The sequence below is a fragment of the Bos grunniens genome, chromosome 13 (genome assembly GCF_055505025.1).
Source record: "Bos grunniens cultivar Pamir isolate PY7600 chromosome 13, Bosgru_T2T1.0, whole genome shotgun sequence".
Lineage (NCBI taxonomy): Eukaryota > Metazoa > Chordata > Mammalia > Artiodactyla > Bovidae > Bos > Bos grunniens.
The window spans coordinates 59,116,095-59,134,702 of NC_141177.1; the positions used below are offsets into that span (position 1 = coordinate 59,116,095).

Genomic DNA, 18,608 nt, shown 5'->3' on the forward strand with positions numbered 1-18,608 from the left:
TGGGAGTTGAGGCTTCAACATATGAAACTGGATGGGACACAAACGTTCAGTCCATTAACAGGTGACTATTTTAGGGAAAGCTTTAAAGAGACATCATTCTCTTGCCCTTTTCCTTTTAAAATCCTTTTTTTGCTGTTCAAAAATTTTTTTCACTTGCTACGTCTCTTTCCTTTTCCTCTGCTGTTAGGAGGTCGTATTCCCCCAACCAAAACACTGAAGGTTTTCTTTTCAAACAGCAAATCTCATTGGTCTTTTTTCAGCCTTCATCCCACTGAGTCCCTTTGCAGGACAGAACAATACACCTGCCTTCCCTTCTCAAGTTTCTTCATCCACAGATATACAGTCTAGGGAGTTCCCTGGTAGTGCGGTGAGTGGCTAAGACTCCATGCTCCCAATGCAGAGGGCCCAGGTTCAATCCCTGGTCCGGGAACTAGACCCTGCCTGCCACAACTGAAGATCTCACATGCCACAAAGAAGACTGAAGAGCCTTCATGCCGCAATTAAGACCCAGTGCAGCCAAATAAAGAAATAGGAAATAAATATTTTTAAAAGGAGTCTAGAAATAGACCAACAGGGATTCAAATTTGGGCCTTAGACAATGACAAGTTACTTAACCTTTCCAAGTCTCAGGTGCCTGCCTCATCTATTAAAAATAAAAACACTTTTCCCCACCCTCAGGACACTTGTGTGGGTTAAATGAAAGAAGGTGATATATGCATCTGTCACTAGGTCATCAATAAGTGTTTGGTTTCCCTTCACTCTGCAGGCTCATTCTTTCTCCCGAGTGATGCCCCAGCATTTCTATTTGCCCTTAGTACACCTCCACCTGGACTTGCAGCTCAACTTGAATAAACCCATGTAACAAACTCCTGTACTCCTGCCTACTCCCCAGGTGATTTGGAGCTGATGCCATCAGCCCTCTTCCCATCATCTGGACCAGAACTCCAAAGGCTACGGCATTAAGTTAAATTCCAAAGGACATGACATTAAATTAAATCCCAAAAGTCGTGAAATTAAATGAATATATAAGACCACAGGTCTTAGGACTGGACCATCCATGAAGGGTACCTGTCTGTGTCTATTAGTCACAGAAACATTCTAGTATCTAGGCAAGACCTATGAAGTCCATTCCTCTGAATGTTCACATCAGTATGTAATCCAAATAGGGTCGTCAGGCATGAGAATCACCTAAAAACTTGTTAGAAAGGTAAATTCTTGGCCCCTCCCCAGACCTACTGAAACTTGAGGGGACCCAATATTCCCCAAGCAATCAGGATGCAAGCAAAAACTTGGTGATCTAGTGGTATAAACAACCTGCCATCTTGGGCCTTAGGAGAATAAAAATATTTAAATATTAGTGTACATAAAATTTAAATATGAGCAATGCATTTAATTCAATTAGTATAAAAGAATTTATAAAACAGAAGTCATCCTGCTGTCTTTTATTCCATTATAAAAAGTTCAGACATAATTTTGGTGCTGTAAAAGCCAAAATATTCTCAATTCAGATCCTCAAATGCAAATACTGAGAAAAAGTACTTAGCTTAATTCTGTGAGAAGAGTATCTTTAAGAAACAAAAGATAACTTACTGAACAGATTCCCACTTGAATCTGTTATACAATAATAAAATAAAACTAGCTTTAGGAATGGAAAAGCTGACTTTATTTTTTATGTTCACTGGAAACCTCTCCTCCCTGTGGTCTAAGTAGAATGTGATACACAGTATTGGTAACATGTCATTGGCCAGGATGCGCAGAGAGAAAACTTAGCTATTTAAATATACTATATTAATCATTGTTTTCAAAGAGATTAAGTTAAAGTAATTGGTACATAAAATTGCCTTTTGAGACCCAGGAAATCTCATATCTTCTTCCCACTATAGAACAAGAAAGGAAGCATTAGCAAGATAGATTGAAATTGAAGAGCTGCAAGTTCCTTCACAATAGATCAGACAAAAAGCACTAAAGCAACATCATCATGGAAGGCAATATGGAAATATTGTTGTGGGTGGGGGGGGGTCTATCATAAAAAAAAAGGAAAAAAACTGTGAATGGCAGTCAACAATGAAGAGAATCAGAACAATGAAATCAAAGATAGACATGGCTACTTATTATTTATGAAGACTTGTTTTCTCAAAGGATTATTATCTAGCTAAAACACCTAGAGAAGACTTTACCTTTTAAAGGTCATTCAGTTATTGCCACACAAAGGATTATAAACATGTAGTGCAAGTAAATTAAGTTCTGTCAACTCTGAAAAAGTAATGCCAATTGTCTACTATAATTTACTTATTTGATGTTACTGCTGAATTTAAGTTACTGGCCAGAGACGGAAACTATTTCAAAGACATTTACTTTCCAGCTATCTTGGCTCTGTCTGCTCTTTTTAGTTGTATTTATTAGTCATTTAATTTTTGTCTCAAGTATCACATGGGCCCTTTATTTCCCCACAATTCAGCAGGAAGTAGGCTATAACTTCCATTAGTCTCACTGTAGTTTTGCCAATACTGAGAAGGAAGCACCACAAGAAGAATAACTCAGAGTTTCTCCTGCTCATGCCTAGGTTATTTTCTTGGTCACTAATAAGGCTGATTTGCTTCTAACCGCCTCCATGTTTCCAGAGCTGTTACTTCATTGGAAATGTCTTGGAATCTTGTTCCTCAGAATTTAGACTAAAGGAACATCTGGTGTTAAAATGAGAAATGCCTATTACTTTGTCTCAGCTTGCCTTTCAAGTTTCAGGCTCCAGGGTTGATCAGTCCTAAGATGACAGACAGTAAGGACATCTATTTCTCTCAGGAAAAGACGTAACTGCAACAAGATATGGGATTTGGCCATATGGTCCTTTAAAATAAAATCAACCAGTTATCAATCACCAACCAATGGTCTGATGAGTCTATTAGCACAGTGGATGCACCATCCATTATCCAGTACAGGTCAGACTGCAAATCTCAGTTCAGTTTGTTTTCAATCTCTCCTCATCAAGGATTCAAAAATTACCTGTGTTCAATCTTATATAACATTCTACTATTTGCATGTTTAAAAGAGTCTGAGAGAACGTATAACAAATTTTTAGTAGTTGTTCATCTGGCTGGTGGCTTACAGGTATCTTTTGTTTCTTTTATAAAAAAATTTTATTGGAGTATAGTTGATTTACAATGTTGTGTTAGTTTCAGGTATACAGCAGAGCGAATTAGTTACACATATAGTCACTCTTTCTTTTTAGATTCTTTTCCCATATTGACCATTACAGAGTATTGTAATGTACAGAGCTCCCTGTGCTATACAGAGAGTTCTTATTAGTTATCTATTTTATATAGAGTAGTGTGTATATGGGGAGAAGGCAATGGCACCCCACTCCAGTACTCTTGCCTGGAAAGTCCCATGGACGGAGGAGCCTGGCAGGCTGCAGTCCATGGGGTCGCTAAGAGTCGGACACAACTGAGCGACTTCACTTTCACTTTTCACTTTCATGCATTGGAGAAGGAAATGGCAACCCACTCCAGTATTCTTGCCTGGAGAATCCCTGGGACGGGGGAGCCTGGTGGGCTGCCATCTATGGAGTTGCACAGAGTCTGACACGACTGAAGCGACTTAGCAGCAGCAGCAGCAGCAGTGTGTATATGAAGAGGGAAGCAGAGGATGAGGTGGTTAAATAGCATCACTGACTCAATGGACATGAATTTGCGCAAACTCCAGGAAATAATGGAGAACAGGGGAGTCTGGCATGCTGCAGTCCATGGGGTCACAAAGAGTCAGGCAAAACTTAGCAACTGAACAACAAGTGTGTATATGTCAGTCCCAATTTCTAATTTACCCCTCCCCCCTTATAGCCTGATAATCAAAAATTTGTTTTTTACATCTGTGACTCTACTTCTGTTTTATAAATAAGCTTATGCTTATTATTTTTAAATATCTGTATCTTCTAACCTTTTTATAATAAATACTCATTTTGGGTGTAATAAAAATTTTTAAGGAAAAAAATATCAAAAAGAAAAAAATTATTCTCTTGGCTTTGCATGCTCTGCAGAGGATTGATGCTGGAATTAAGAAAAACTGGTTAATAAGGCACCTGAACTAGAAAGGGGAGATGAAAAGATGTTTAAGTGGCAAAACTGACAGGAATCAATGACATATTTGGGTATATAAATAGTAGTGAACACTGAAGTACTCATAGGAAATATCTCTAATTTCCTAAAAATATGGTCAAATAATCTCTTTTGAAGAAAGTAGCTTTACCTTCTTACTTAACAAGTAAGACTAATTGAAAATTTAAATTATAAATAATCACTTGAGACATCAATAATAGACATTTAAACAGCCAAAGAACTATGTAACATTTTGATGTGGCAAGTAATCCCAGGATATTTAATGTAAGCAGGATGCAGATAAATATTTGCAAATGGATTAACAAGAGATCACTAACTGGAAAGTACACAATTATGCAGCATAAAAATAATCAAGATTTTTGGACATAGATACTTTATGGAATATGAAAAAATTAATAAAATATGCTGGAAGAAAAATAATTCAAGGACATAAGTGTTCATGATTGGTTTCTTAGGCATTCACTCAATTTCTCTGATTGGCAGAGTGCATTGCAAGAAAAAATCCTGAAGCTATATTTCTCTTAAGAATTAATAAATTTCAACATAAAAACATTATTTATGTAGAAAAATATGCAGGGTTTCTTTTTAAGAAAATAAAGCATTCTAATAGTAAACATTGGGCTTCCCAGGTGGCTCAATGGGTAAAGAATCCACCTGCAATGCAGCAGACACAGGAGACACTGGTTTGATCCCTGAGTTGGGAAGATCCCCTGGAGAAGGAAATGGCAAATCACTCTAGTATTCTTGCCTGGGAAATCCCATTGACAGAGGAGCTTGGAGAGCTACAGTCCATAGCGTTGCAAAGAGTCGGACTCAACTGAGCAGGCACAGAAAGAACAGTAAATATTTTATTTTAGCTAAAAGTACAATAGCTGAATCCAAGATACTTAATTATTTTATCTTCCTCAGGCTCATACCAATTTTCTTTCCTACTCTTCAATAAGACTGATATAGATGACACCAGATTTATGATTAGAATTACACAAAAGGACTTAATTGATTTCACTAATAACACTTGGAAGGAAAGTTATGACCAACCTAGACAGCATATTAAAAAGCAGAGACATTACTTTGCCAACAAAGGTTTGTCTAGGCAAGGCTATGGTTTTTTCAGTGGTCATGTATGGATGTGAGAGTTGGACTGTCAAGAAAGCTGAGCGCTGACGAATTGATGCTTTTGAACTATGGTGTTGGAGAGGACTCTTGAGAGTCCCTTGGACTGCAAGGAGATCCAACCAGTCCATCCTAAAGGAAATCAGTCCTGGGTGTTCATTGGAAGGACTGATGTTGAAGCTGAAACTCCAATACTTTGGGCACCTGATGGAAAGAACTGACTCACTGGGAAAGACCCTGATGCTGGGAAAGATTGAGGGCAGGAGGAGAAGGGGACGACAGAGGATGAGATGGTTGGATGGCATCACCGACTCAATGGACATGGGTTTGGGTGGACTCCAGGAGTTGGTGATGGACAGGGAGGCCTGGCGTGCTGTGGTTCATGGGGTCGCAAAGAATCGGACACAACTGAGCGACTCAACTGAACTGAATAACACTATGGGAAAATGACTAAAGGATTGATCAAGAATCTTCATATCCTGGCTCAGTTAGTCCCCTCCTGTAATTACAAGTCATACAGTTCCTTAAAGCAGTGTAAGTACTGGGCCAAGACCCAGACCCCTAAACAAATGAAGACATACAAGATTAGAGATTGAAACCTCAGAAATCAGCCATATAGAAATACCAAAAAACACTTGGTTCCAGGTCCCAATACAATATTGTTGCTCTTTCTGAAGATGTTTTTCATATTATAGCTTTTACTAAGATTCAAAAGCAAGTATTCAAGGGGGAAAAACAATATAGGGGTAGGTGCAAACTATTATGCACTAGGGAGTGCAAACTATTATGTATAAACTAAGCTACAAGGATATATTGTACAACATAGGGAATATAGCCAATGTTTTATAAAAACTAAATGAAATGGAGTATGACTTTTTTATTAATAATTTATTTATTTCGCTGCACAGGCTCTTTGTTGCTGTGCATGAGCTTTCTCTAGTTGCAGTGAGCCAGGGCTAATCTTCGTTGTGGTGTGAATGGTTCTCACTGCAGTGGTTTCTCTTGTTTCGAAGTGCAGACTCTAGAACACCAGCTCAGTAGCTGCAGTGCATGGCTTAGTGGCCCTGCGGCAAGTGGGATCTTCCTGGACCAGGGATCGAATCCATGTCCCCTGCATTGGCAGGCAGATTCTTAACTACTGGACCACCAGGAAAGTCCTGGAGTATAACTTTTAAAAGTTGTTAATTGGGATTTCCCTGGTGGTCCAGTGGTTAATAATACACTTTGCAAAGCAGGGAACATGGGTCCAATCCCTGGTCGGGGAACTAAGATCCCACTGCCACAGACCAACTAAGCTACAACTACTGAGCCTCTGCATTCTGGAGCCCACACGACACAACTGGAGAATCTGTGCACAGCAACAAAGGATTCTGAATGCCAAGACCCGATGCAGCCAAATAAATAAATATAAAAAATTAAAATTTGTTAATCCCTGTATTGTATACCTGCAACATATATAATATTGTACATCAATCATACTTCAATTTTTAAAACTTTTTTTAAAAGAAAGTATTCAGTGAAAATTAAAATTCAGAGATGGAAAAATAAGTGATAGTAGAGGGTATTTAAGTCAAGCAGGCATGTGAGAGCAAAAAGGCACGTAAATGCCAAGGATATTTATTTCATTGCTACCAGTTTCTAACAAAATATTGAGAGAGAAAGAGACTTGGCAGGACTTGACAGATTAAATAAGATTAGATATGTATGTTTTTCTTTGTGTTTTAAGCTTTAAAGTGATAATGAAAAATGGCCTAAGAGCCAAATTCCATCACAAAACCAAGAGTTGTTCTAAAGGGAAGACATCACTAAAAGACCTTTTGGAAATCAAGGCCAGGTCTGCATCACCTCTGGATGGTACAGGAGAATGAATCCTGCACTGCTAGAACTTTATAATAGCTTTTCTGACTCTGAGATCTCTCCTCTGTCATCTTCTCATTGGCTGACTCTATTCACTCCACAAAAGATTTATTATGTCCAAAGGTCTTCTTGCTACCACTCCTGTGGTCAGAAGAACCTCAGCATCTTGTTGCCTCCAGGTATACTTGACATAATACTCCCATCTCTACCACCCATTTCTGGACTCAACACATGAAACTACCTAGATAGAAGGCTTTGGTCTTTCATTCGTTCTCTACTTCTATTATATTTTTTAATAGACCTCATTTCTCAGAGTAGTTTTAGGTTCATAGAAAAATTAAGCAGCAGCTACAGAGGTTTTCCATACATCTGCTGCCCCCACACATGCCCACCCTCCCCCACTATCAGCTTCCACGCCTGCACAGAACGTGGGTTACAATCAATGAATCTACATCGACACGTCATCATCATCCAAAGTTCATTTTACATTTTTTTTTACATTAGGGTCCACTCTTGATGTTGTACATTCTATAGATTTCGACAAATGTATAATGACATCTACCCACCATTGTAGGATCATCCAGAATAGCTTCACATCTCTAACTTTTATTAATTCTTAACTTAAAAAAAAAACTACCAATCAAATCTAATTAAGAGACACCTGGATAATAATAAAAACAAGTGCTTAGGCTACAACCAAATGAAATGAAGATGATTAAACAATATAAAATTTAAAATGTCTTCACTGACAATATAAAATTATTCTTTGTAAGTAATATAATGATGTAGATGGTTTACAAGGCTTTATCGAAAGTTCAGCTGCTGGCAAATTACTTATAGCAGAGAGCTCACTACACACTGTCTAGAATTTAAAAAAAACAAAAACAAAAACAAAAACGGAAGAACCACAGGGGAAAATAAAAAAGTACAAATCAGAAAGTTTCATAAATTCTAAAGGCATGGCCTCCCCAAAACAGTCACATCACACCAACATCCACTGGAATTTCATGAATTAGCAAGCACTTCATTGAAAGCACACTTTCCTTGTGTAGCCTACATCACAGATAGAGGCCTCAAATATGCTTTTGACCATTTAAGTCGCTATTTCCTGATCCCAGAACCTGGGATGTTTCTCGGTTTCCCAGACCCTTGCTCTCCCAGTGCTTTTCTGTTATCATTCTCTCACCTGGGATGCCCAACTCACCAGGAACGAAAACCCTACCCACCCCTGAAGGCCAATTTCCATTGTCACCTCCTGCCTGAGCTTCAACTTCATCATCGGTAGCTGGGTTAATAGCATTTCCCTTTTAAGATGTGTGTTGAGGGACTTCCCTGGAGGTCCAGTGGTTTACAATCTGCCTTCCAATGTAGAGGCCTCAGGTTCGATTCCCAGTTGAGAAACTAAGGTCCCACATGGCATGGGGTGCGGACATAAAAGGAACAAAAATCCAAGCTGACATCAAAATATGATCATTTAAAACACACACATACACACACACATGTGTTGAAGCATTACAAAAATAAAGCACATCCCTGTTGCCTAACAGGGAAGTCATTCATAAATGGTGGATATTTGTGTTAATCTTCTAAACTTCCTATCTGTATATGATCATGACATGTTTTTCTATGCTTATATTTACTTCTGTAAATAGATATTTCCCCCTACCATTAGATTATAAGTTTCTTGAGGCCAGAAACTGCTCTGTTCATTTTGGTATCCCCATGAAAACACAGCAAGTTTAAGCAAAAAGTAAATGCATAAACATGGCTCTCAGGAACTGAGTCAGAATATCAATTCTAACTGAAGCACAGAGAAGTGAATTTAACCAGGACAGAGAATGTGCCAATTGCATATTAATCTAGTCTAAACCCAGTGCCTTGTTCGTACTAAGAGTAATTTCCTGCAAGGTTCTGATAGTCTCAATTTTACAACACAGGACTAAACATAGTTACTGATGTAAGGAGAATGAACTCCAGAAACACTCGCAAAGAATGGAAGATCAAGTTGCAAAATGCATGAACCATTTTAAATTCCCTTTCTCACTCACATAAGTGATGTAGCTGAAGTCCATTTATAATAGTCTGTAAAGCTGCAATTGTGCAGAGGAAAGAGGCTCAGACTTCGAATCTGATGGCTTAAATTTCAGTCTCAACTCTGTCATTATTTGTTTTACAAGTTGGTAGAGATGACAATCTCTCTCAAAGTCAAAGTTTTCTCATTTCCAATATGGGAATAAACATTAGCAGTTAAAAGATTATGATGAGAATGAAATGAGATGATACAAGTGAATGTACTTTTTAAAAATTCCCAGATATTATTAATATTTATTCTCACCTAGATACATATATCTTTATTTAATTTAAATATTCCCGTAAGTGAAACAATATGATGTCTGAGACTTGCCTTATAACAGAGATGCGGTAGAAGACAAGGCAACAGACAAAGCAATATTGGCTATGTGTTGATGACTGTCAAAGCTGGAGGATAGGTATACGAGGGTTCGCTGTACAATTCTTTTATTTTGGCAGTACCATGAAGCATGTGGGATCTTAGTTCACTGACCCAGGATGGAACCCATGCCCCCTGTATTGGGAATGTGGATTCTTACCCACTGGAAAACCTGCAAATTCTTTATCCCTACAATTCTTTAACCCATGAAATTTTCCATAATTAAAAAATGTAATTCTTCACTTTGCTTATTTACTATTAATATTTAATTTTACTTACAAGAAGTTTTGTACAGTGGAGAGTGCAGACTCTTGAATCCTAGAATTTGGGTTCCAGTCCTGCTTCTCTATCTGCAAAACAAGGATGATTGTTTTAATTACTATCACATAAAAGTTGTTGACAAACTGGATGAGAAAATTCCCATAAACCAGATAGCACACACAGGGTCCGAAGTCTAGTCAGAGTTTAATATATTACTTTATGAAACCACATAAAGACAAACCAATGTACTTAATTATAGGAATTCTTTCCATTTAGCTCTTGGGGTTAATAAATGCTCTTAAACAGGATGACACCAAATTAAACCCTGCTTGAAAGTATTCAAGAGGTATACGTAAACTTACCCCAAAACTTAGCTAGCTTCCATTAAACTGACATTTTCAGCACCAGTTTCCCCAAATTTTGTAAAAATTTCTACTTAAAGGTCCACCCAGTATTTAAGGATTTTTCTCATCACTATTTGTGGTCAAACTGTTGCTATCAGTTCAGTTCAGTCGCTCAGTCGTGTCCAACTCTTTGTGACCCACGGACCACAAGCACAACAGGCCTGCCTGTCCTATTGCTGTAAGTGGTGTTATAACTCATTAACAGTGTCTAAGACAGGGTTGCCCTTATATGAACAGAGAAAAGTACCCTTTTAAAATCTATCTAAGCAATGTAGAAAAACTGAGTTAAAGAAAGGAAAAAATTATCCCAATCTCTCTACTCAGAAAAAAAAAAAAGGCTTTTCACATTTAAAAACTCAATCTTTTCTTTCATATCACCAAATACTGTGTGTAGTTTTGATTGTATTTGACAAACCAAGAACCTTAACCATAAAGTACCATGTGTATGGTTTGTTAAGTTGCTTCAGTCATATCCAACTCCTTACAACCCTATGAACTATAGCTTGCCAGGCTCCTCTGTCCATGGAATTCTCCAGGCAATAATACTAGAGTGGGTTGCCATGCCTCCTCCAGGGATCAAACCCACATCTCCTGTGTGTCTCCTGCATTGGCAGGCGGTTTCTTTACCACTAGCACCACCTGGGAAGCCCATAAAGTACTGTACATTTACTCAAATGAAGTAAATATCTTTCTGTTTCAATTGGTGGTACTTCAATACATTTTAAGCTGGATTTAGAAAAGGCAGAGGAACCAAAGATCAAATTGCCAACAGCCGTTGGGTCATAGAAAAAGCAAGAAAATTCCAGAAAAACATCTACTTCTGATTTATTGATTACGCCAAAGCCTTTGACTGTGTGGATCACAACAAACTGTGGAAAATTCTTCAGTAGATGGGAATACCAGGCCACCTTACCTGACTACTGAGAAATCTGTATGCAGGTCAAGAAGCAACAGTTAGAACTGGAAATGGAACAACTGGTTCCAAATTGGTAAAGGAGTATATATCAAGGCTGTATATTGTTATCCTGCTTATTTAACTTATGTGCAGAGTACATCATGTGAAATGCCAGGCTGGATGAAGTGCAAGCTGGAATCAAGATTGCTGGGAGAAATATCAATAACCTCAGACATGCAGATGACACCACCCTTATGGCAGAAAGTGAAGAGGAACTAAAGAGCCTCTTGATGAAAGTGAAAGAGGAGTGTGAAAAAAACTGCCTTAAAACTCAACATTCAAAAAACAAAGATCATGGCATCCGGTCCCATCACTTCATGGCAAATAGATGGGGAAACAATGGAAATAGTGACAGACTATTTTCTTGGGCTCCAAAATCACTGCAGATGGTGACTGCAACCATGAAATTAAAAGATGCTTGCTCCTTGGAAGAAAAGCTATGACTAACCTAGACAGCACATTAAAAAGCAGAGATACTACTTTGCCGACAAAGGTCCATCTAATCAAAGGTATCATTTTTCCAATAGTCATGTATGGATGTGAGAGCTGGACTATAAAGAAAGCTGAGCGTCGAAGAATTGATGCTTTTGAACTGATGGAGATGGACTGCAAGGAGATCAAACCAGTCAATCTTAAGGGAAATCAGTCCTGAATATTCATTGAAAGGACTGATACCAAAGCTGAAACTCCAATACTTAGGCCACCTGATGCAGAGAACTGACTCACTGGAAAAGACACTTAATGCTGTGAAAGATTGAAGGCAGGAGGAGACCTGGATGACAGAATATGAGATGGTTGGATGGTATCACCGACTCAACGGACATGAGTTTAAGCAAGCTTCGGGGAGTTGGTGATGGACAGGGAAGCCTGGCATGTTGCAGTCCATGGGGTCGCAAAAAGTTGGACATGACTGAGCAGCTGAACTGAACTGAACTGAACAACACATTTCAGTGCAAAGCTCTTGAAATCAATACAGTACCACTAAGTTAAAACAAGAAAAAGCAGGGCGAGACTCAGTCGTATTCTAATATTGTCCTTGTTTCCTAGGTGCTTGTTTTACTTAACATTCCAAAAAATGGAATTAGGCAATGGCATGTAGGTTTCATATGCCAATTCAGAATTAACTTTGAGGGGCAAACCTTAGCTTCTGGAATGCTGCAAAAGAAGATCATTTTAGAAAGTCAGGGGAGCTTTAGAAAAACTGATGAAATGTACATACAAAAATATATATATATATTTTGCAGCCTTTCTTTTATTTTAGAGAGGTCTTCAGCATCCTGCACTCCTGTCAAAAATTCCCCTAAGAGCTATGGACTCTAGTCAAGATCCCTGCTCTGGTAAGTCAATTTTTATATTTGAGAATAAAACACTGCTGTTCTGGGAGACCTTTGGTTCAGTGCTCCTATATGAGCCTAGGAATCCTGATATTCACGAGACAGTTATTTTTTTCACTCTTTCTTAGGAAGAAAGAAAAAATGGAATTAACAGACCATGGCTACTATTAAGAAACTTACCACAAGGCTCTGCAAGTTCTTCCTCAGAAGACAAATATTTGCAACTACATGATGTTTGCAAAATGCCATAAGAATTTTCTCTCAGTTCAAAATGTGTGCACTTTTGCCAGTTAAGGTAATTATTAGAGAAAAACTGCCCAGTGAACATGCTCCTCATGGGATAGGAGCGAAGGCTGGGTGTCTTCTCACTGACATTTTCTATTGTAGAGATGTAAAGGGCAGAACACTGCTACCCTTTAGAAGAGAAGCTGGGTCAGTGGGGTCACAGGGCCCAGCTGTGTGCTGCAGGCAAATTCCTTTGTGTTCACTTTTGTCCAAGTTAATAAGAGTCCAAGACTGTTTTAATATTTTATGAAGAATATCTTAGTTGTAGATACCCGAAAATCAATGAGCGTATTATCTAGGTATGGCTTAACATGGTTTTAGGTAGAAAACAAGGAGGAAAGTTGAAAAACCCTTTGGCTAGTCATTAACTTTTGTTGCCCGCCAAGTCCTGCTCCTTGCTAACTCTAGAAAATCAGAAGTAGTTTTGATTTGTTTTAAGAGAAGTACTTTATCCCTGACTTTGGCAAGGTCCTAATGTAATTACCTTTTAAGATCAGATTACTTTGCAAAAACATGCACATATGCCACCTCCAATGCTGTTAGTTGCATTTATCTAAATCAAACATTCTGGGTTTCTTGAATTGATTTAATGTGAGTGAAAAGAATAGAGAAGCAAAAATACCATGACTTGCCAAATACTGTGGAGTTGCATCAGACACAAATTAATGTATGAGAATGTACTGAGGGAATTTAACTATAAACTTTTGGCATGGAGCAAAAGTGGAGGACAAAGGAGCAGAGGGGTGAAGAGAAAGGAGGAGGAGGAAGAGGAAACAATTTAAATAGTGCTGGTGATCTATTACAGGTGGACGTGTGCCCAGGAGATCAAACAGCAACTGAGAAGCTGGTCACCCTGCATCCACAAATTCACAAATAGTTCATTGAAGAAATTACATTTCCAAACATGATTCACTAAGTGTTGCCATTAGAACATGCAAAACACTTTACAATTTAAACCTGGTGTCAGTATTTTCCGCCTGGCATTGACTGTACTACTCAATGCCAAGAAAATATGCTTATTTAAGAATCATTAGGAGCACTTTTGCCATAAGACGACAGACAATCAACAAATTTAAAATACCCTTCAACACATTTACCACATTTAAAATGCGACTCCTCCTGAAATTACCATTGTACAAGAATACATAAATTTTGAAATGACAAACACTCAAGAAACAAGCTCCTCTGGTCTGTGAAGAATAGCCCTAGGTCACAAATCAAAGCATATTTGGAGGTCTTAATTGGTCCCTTGGCTTTTCTTGAATTATTATGGGAGAGGAGGGAGACAGGAAGTCGGTTATTACTGCTCTGAAACAAACAGACAATAGTTATTTCTCCAGCAAAATGGGCTTACTTGAGATCAACAAAGAATTGCAAATACGGTCTATAGCCAAGCTGAGCCACTGTGCAATCCCCACAGAGCAAGCAGAGAACTCTTTCAAAGAGTAGAAAAGGAAGTCGAAGTGCTATAGTAAACAAAGAGTCTATTGGAGGAACTGAGAGTTGGAAGCATAGTGACTTTTCATTGGCTGAGTTGTGACAGTCTCTCATTGGCTGAGCTCTTGCCAGGTGAGAAAAGGAAGTCTTTCTTCCTCATGTAGGCCTCCAGTATTGCCAGGGGACATGGGCCCTCCCCATCCTGGCCTCTCAATTGTTTTCACTGAGGTTTGGGTTTATTACTTTTTATGTTATAAAGTCCATTTTCTCTCTACTCTGATTAACCTGTTCTATTTCAGTTAAAACCAAGAGGAAACTGTGATATATCTAGCATATTGAACAGAGTGGATCATTTTTCTCCTTCTTCTATATGCTAAAAAGTAATCATCACTAATAATTATTATTATTTTGACTATTTCTATACTTTCCACACACCTGCAATTACTTCCTCCACTGAAGGCTTGAGTCCCTCAAAGTATTCCATGAGTGTTAGAATCAACTTCTTTCAAACTCCTGTTAACACTGAAATTTTATCTTCTACCCATGAATCATAAATGTTCTTAATGGCTTCCAGAAGGGTGAATCTTGTCCAGAAGGGAATTTTCTCAATCAACTTTCAAATATACAATATAGTATTATTAATTGTAGTCACTATTCTGTACATTAGAGCCCCAGGATTTATTTATTTTCTAACTGGAAGTTTGTACATTTTGACTAAGGTGGTGTTTTCTAAACTTGAGAAATCTGAAGAATTCTGAGACATTTGTTAACTGTAAGGATTCCACTTCCCACTACCCTATTCAGACCAATTGAAATAGAATCATTTTCTGGGAGGGGTTTGGAAATCTCTAAATGTAACAAATCCCCCCAAGAGATTTTTATCACGAGGCATATTAGGCAACACTGCTTGAAGTCAGTAGTGGCTCACATTTATTGAACACACACTGCCTACAGGGTACATTTCTAAGTGCTCTGTGTGTATTTGCTCATTTACTCCTAACAACAACTCTGTGCAGTATTGTCTCGGTGTCATTCTGCAAAGTAAGTGCCCCTCTTCAGCAATCCATTAAGGGTGGATTTTTTACCATTTGAATTTCAGGGCAATCTCATTTCCCATATTCGTAGTTTCTTAGATTCTAAGCTTTTGAATGCCTTTGAGACTAAACACCAATTCAGTTCTCTTTATAAAACACACCATAAACTTCTTTGCATAACATAAGAGCTCCATATATAAGAGATCAAAGGGTCATTCTGCTTTTTGTCCAGTGCTTTTGGCAGTGCAGAAGCCTACCTTGATTTAGGAGATGTGGAGACAGAAGCTGGCAGCAGAACCTGCTGCTGAAAGCAGAGACCTTTTGAGTTCCTCTGGCTGGGAGTCAGAGTCCTGCAGAAATTGAACCAGGAAAAGGAAAACAGAAAGATCATCTGGTCTGGCTGACTCCACTAGCTCAGATCCTGGCTGGGGAAGAGAATTTCAGTGCAGAAGAGAAAGGTAATAGATATTTCTAGTTTCCTGTCACACCCGTTCTTCCACAGGCTTATCCACATTCTAATCAGCCTTCTGAGACTAATAGTTTCCAGCTTACTAAAAGCCCATACTCATCTTTCCGATTCCTTTTATACTTGCATGATTTGCACATTTTATGCTTTCAAAGTCTGTGATTATTCAATAACACAAAAGCTAATGCTTCTAAACTTTGTGCCATGCATTTCCAACCTGGAGGCAATCAGAACAAATGTGTGTGTTGCTTCCTTAACAACTATAATCCTAACTCCTTCAATGTGAGGAAGCTTTCCTTGCTCTGAAATTCAAAATCACCCTCTTGAAACTTAAAAACATACTTTAAATACCAATTACTGTGCAAGTTTTCTTTTCATTCTCATTCAGATTTTTCTATTTAATCCTAGCATAGTAAGGCAGAAAAGGAATCCATATTACCATTTTTTCCCTTAGATAAAGCTAAAAAAGAAGACTTCCCTGGTGCTCCTGTGGTTAAGAATCCTCCTGCCAATTCAAGGGACACAGGTTCAATCTCTGGTCTGGAAAGATTCCACATGCTACGGGGAAACTAAGCCCACATGCCACAACTGCTGAGTCTGTACTCTGGAGCCCAGTGGTCCACAACAAGAGAAGCCATAACAATCAGAAGGCTGCACACTGCAACGAAAAGCAGCCACTGCTTGCCACTAGAGAAAGCCTGACCCAGCAACAAAGACCCAGCACAGCCATAAATAAACAAATAAAAATATTAAAAAAAATTTTTTTAAGCTGAAAGAGAAAGATTCGATGAGGTTAATGATTTGTCTAAAAGCATGCATTTGGTAGGAGGAAGAAAGCAGACTTTGAGAACTGTGTCTGATTTTGAAGTCCATGCTCTTTCCACCATATTGTGATATTCAGTGTTCAAGCTACTTTGTTCATTGTTTCACAGGTGCATGAATTATCCCAAGTAGAAGAAAACATGTTCATTTAAACATAGAGCGCAAAGCATGCAGCAGGAATGCCATAAAAAAAGAAGTGATGATTTCTCTCCTCAGTCACGCCAACTTCACTAAATCACCTTCCAAAATCTACAAATCAAAAAGACTCAAACTGATTGCTTAGAATTCTTATACCAAAATCAGAAATCATTGGGTGATATTCCCCAGTGATATCATTGGGTGATGCAGTACCTCTGCTCAAACAATCTTACATTTGTTCCAGTGGGTTTCATACTCTGTGACCTCCTTGCTTGATGCGTCTCCACTCAGTAGACGAGTAACTGCAGTGACACAGGATCTGTGTTCTTACCAACAATTACCTGGGATTGTCCAACACAGGGAAAGCTTTACTGCCCATTGAAAATTACTCACTTGGAACTTTAAAAACTTAAGTCAGGACATCATTTTTAATAAGTCTGTATGTTCTCCTGTCTGTTTTGCATGACAGTGCTCACTCAGTTGCATTCGACTCTTTGTGGCCCCATTTACTGTAGCCCACCAGGGTCCCATGGAATTGCCCATGGAATTTTCCAGGCAAGAATATATACCCAATGGTAAAATTCTGTTCAGTATCTTAGTATAGAATGGATGAGACAACAATTATGTACAAATCTCTTCCAAAACATCACCTTTCAGCTAAGAAAAAATGTTGAGGTATTAACTGGGTGGAGTTCAAATTCTCTATTCACTCAACTGCTGCTGCTGCTGCTGCTAAGTCGCTTCAGTCGTGTCCGACTCTGTGTGACCCCAGAGACGGCAGCCCACCAGGCTTTCCTGTCCCTGGGATTCTCCAGGCAAGAACACTGGAGTGGGTTGCCATTTCCTTCTCCAACGCATGAAAGTGAAAAGTGAAAGTGAAGTAGCTCAGTCAAGTCCAACTCTTAGCGACCCCACGGACTGCAGTCTACCAGGCTCCTCCATCTATGGGATTTGCCAGGCAAGAGTACTGGAGTGGGGTGCCATTTCCTTCCCCAATGCATGAAAGTGAAGTCGCTCAGTCGTGTCTGACTCTTCGCGACCCCATTCACTCAACTAGACCTATAAAATCTGAGTCTGCCTGATTCTCTCCAGGGCCACTGCCCTTCTCCCTTTTTCTTCTCACCCTGACTAGTGCAATGGCCTCTTCTCTTGCCTTACCACAGTTCATTCTCTTAACAGCCCAGGGATATTTTTAGATAGTAAGCAAACGGTTTTATTTGTTTACTCACCTATTTAAAATCCTTCAAATTCTTGGAGAGAGCCCTGAGCTAGGAACTTGTGAGGAGCTCAGAGGGAGGAGGGTGAGAGAAGCTCGCAGGAGGGAGGGCTTCAGTTATCCTGAGTGACGAGAGTGTGAGAAGCTTTGAGTGAGGCGGGTGAGAGGAGCCCTGAGGTAGGAGAGTGAGAAGAGCCCTGAGCGAGAAGGGTGAGAGGAGCCTTAAGTGAGGAGAGCCAGAGAAGCCCCGAGGGAGGAAGTTGTTCAGAGTCCTGAGTGACGATGCTGTGAGGAGCTTTGAGAGAGGAGGGCAAGAAGAACCTCGAGGGAGGTGGGAGGAGCCTCGAGTGACAAGGTGGGAGGAACCCCGAGTGATGAGGTGGGAGGAGCCCCGAGTGAAGAGAGGGAGAAGAGTGAAATCAATTGAATAAATGAGTGAATGAATAACAGTTTCTTAAATTTTAAAATATAGACCTGCTTCACAAAAATCGTAGTGCCAGAACATATTTATTGTGAGGTGTTCATCTAAATGGCAAATAGTTGGTAACTGGTGCGAGAAAATATGCCTATTATTAATATTTATCGTGATGTGTTCAAGCAGAGGAAGTTCACTCCACTCCCACCCTACCCTGATGCGTTTTTTGTAAAGGTCTCTTACTTTGTCCATTTTTGGCTGACTGACAACTAAACGCAAAATCCTGGAATAATATCCAGACTGTACTAGCTGA

General features: G+C 39.1%; 1 long non-coding RNA gene across 29 annotated transcripts in view; it reads right to left on the minus strand.

Moving 5' to 3' along the window:
* LOC147361060 (uncharacterized) overlaps positions 1-18,363 on the minus strand; it is a 137,850-nt gene extending 119,487 nt beyond the window's left edge. For 13 of the 29 annotated variants that reach the window (XR_015139681.1, XR_015139678.1, XR_015139677.1 and 10 more), the window contains exons 1-4: positions 17,894-18,363; positions 16,898-17,005; positions 15,496-15,588; positions 9,808-9,878 (exon numbers count right to left, since the gene is read on the minus strand). This is a non-coding gene — a long non-coding RNA (uncharacterized LOC147361060). Of the gene's footprint in view, positions 1-7,333; positions 8,533-9,807; positions 9,879-15,495; positions 15,589-16,877; positions 17,006-17,893 lie in introns of those variants that run through there. The other 16 variants (XR_015139692.1, XR_015139676.1, XR_015139694.1 and 13 more) reach the window with 9 other exon arrangements.
* Between the last annotated feature and the right edge of the window lie 245 nt (positions 18,364-18,608).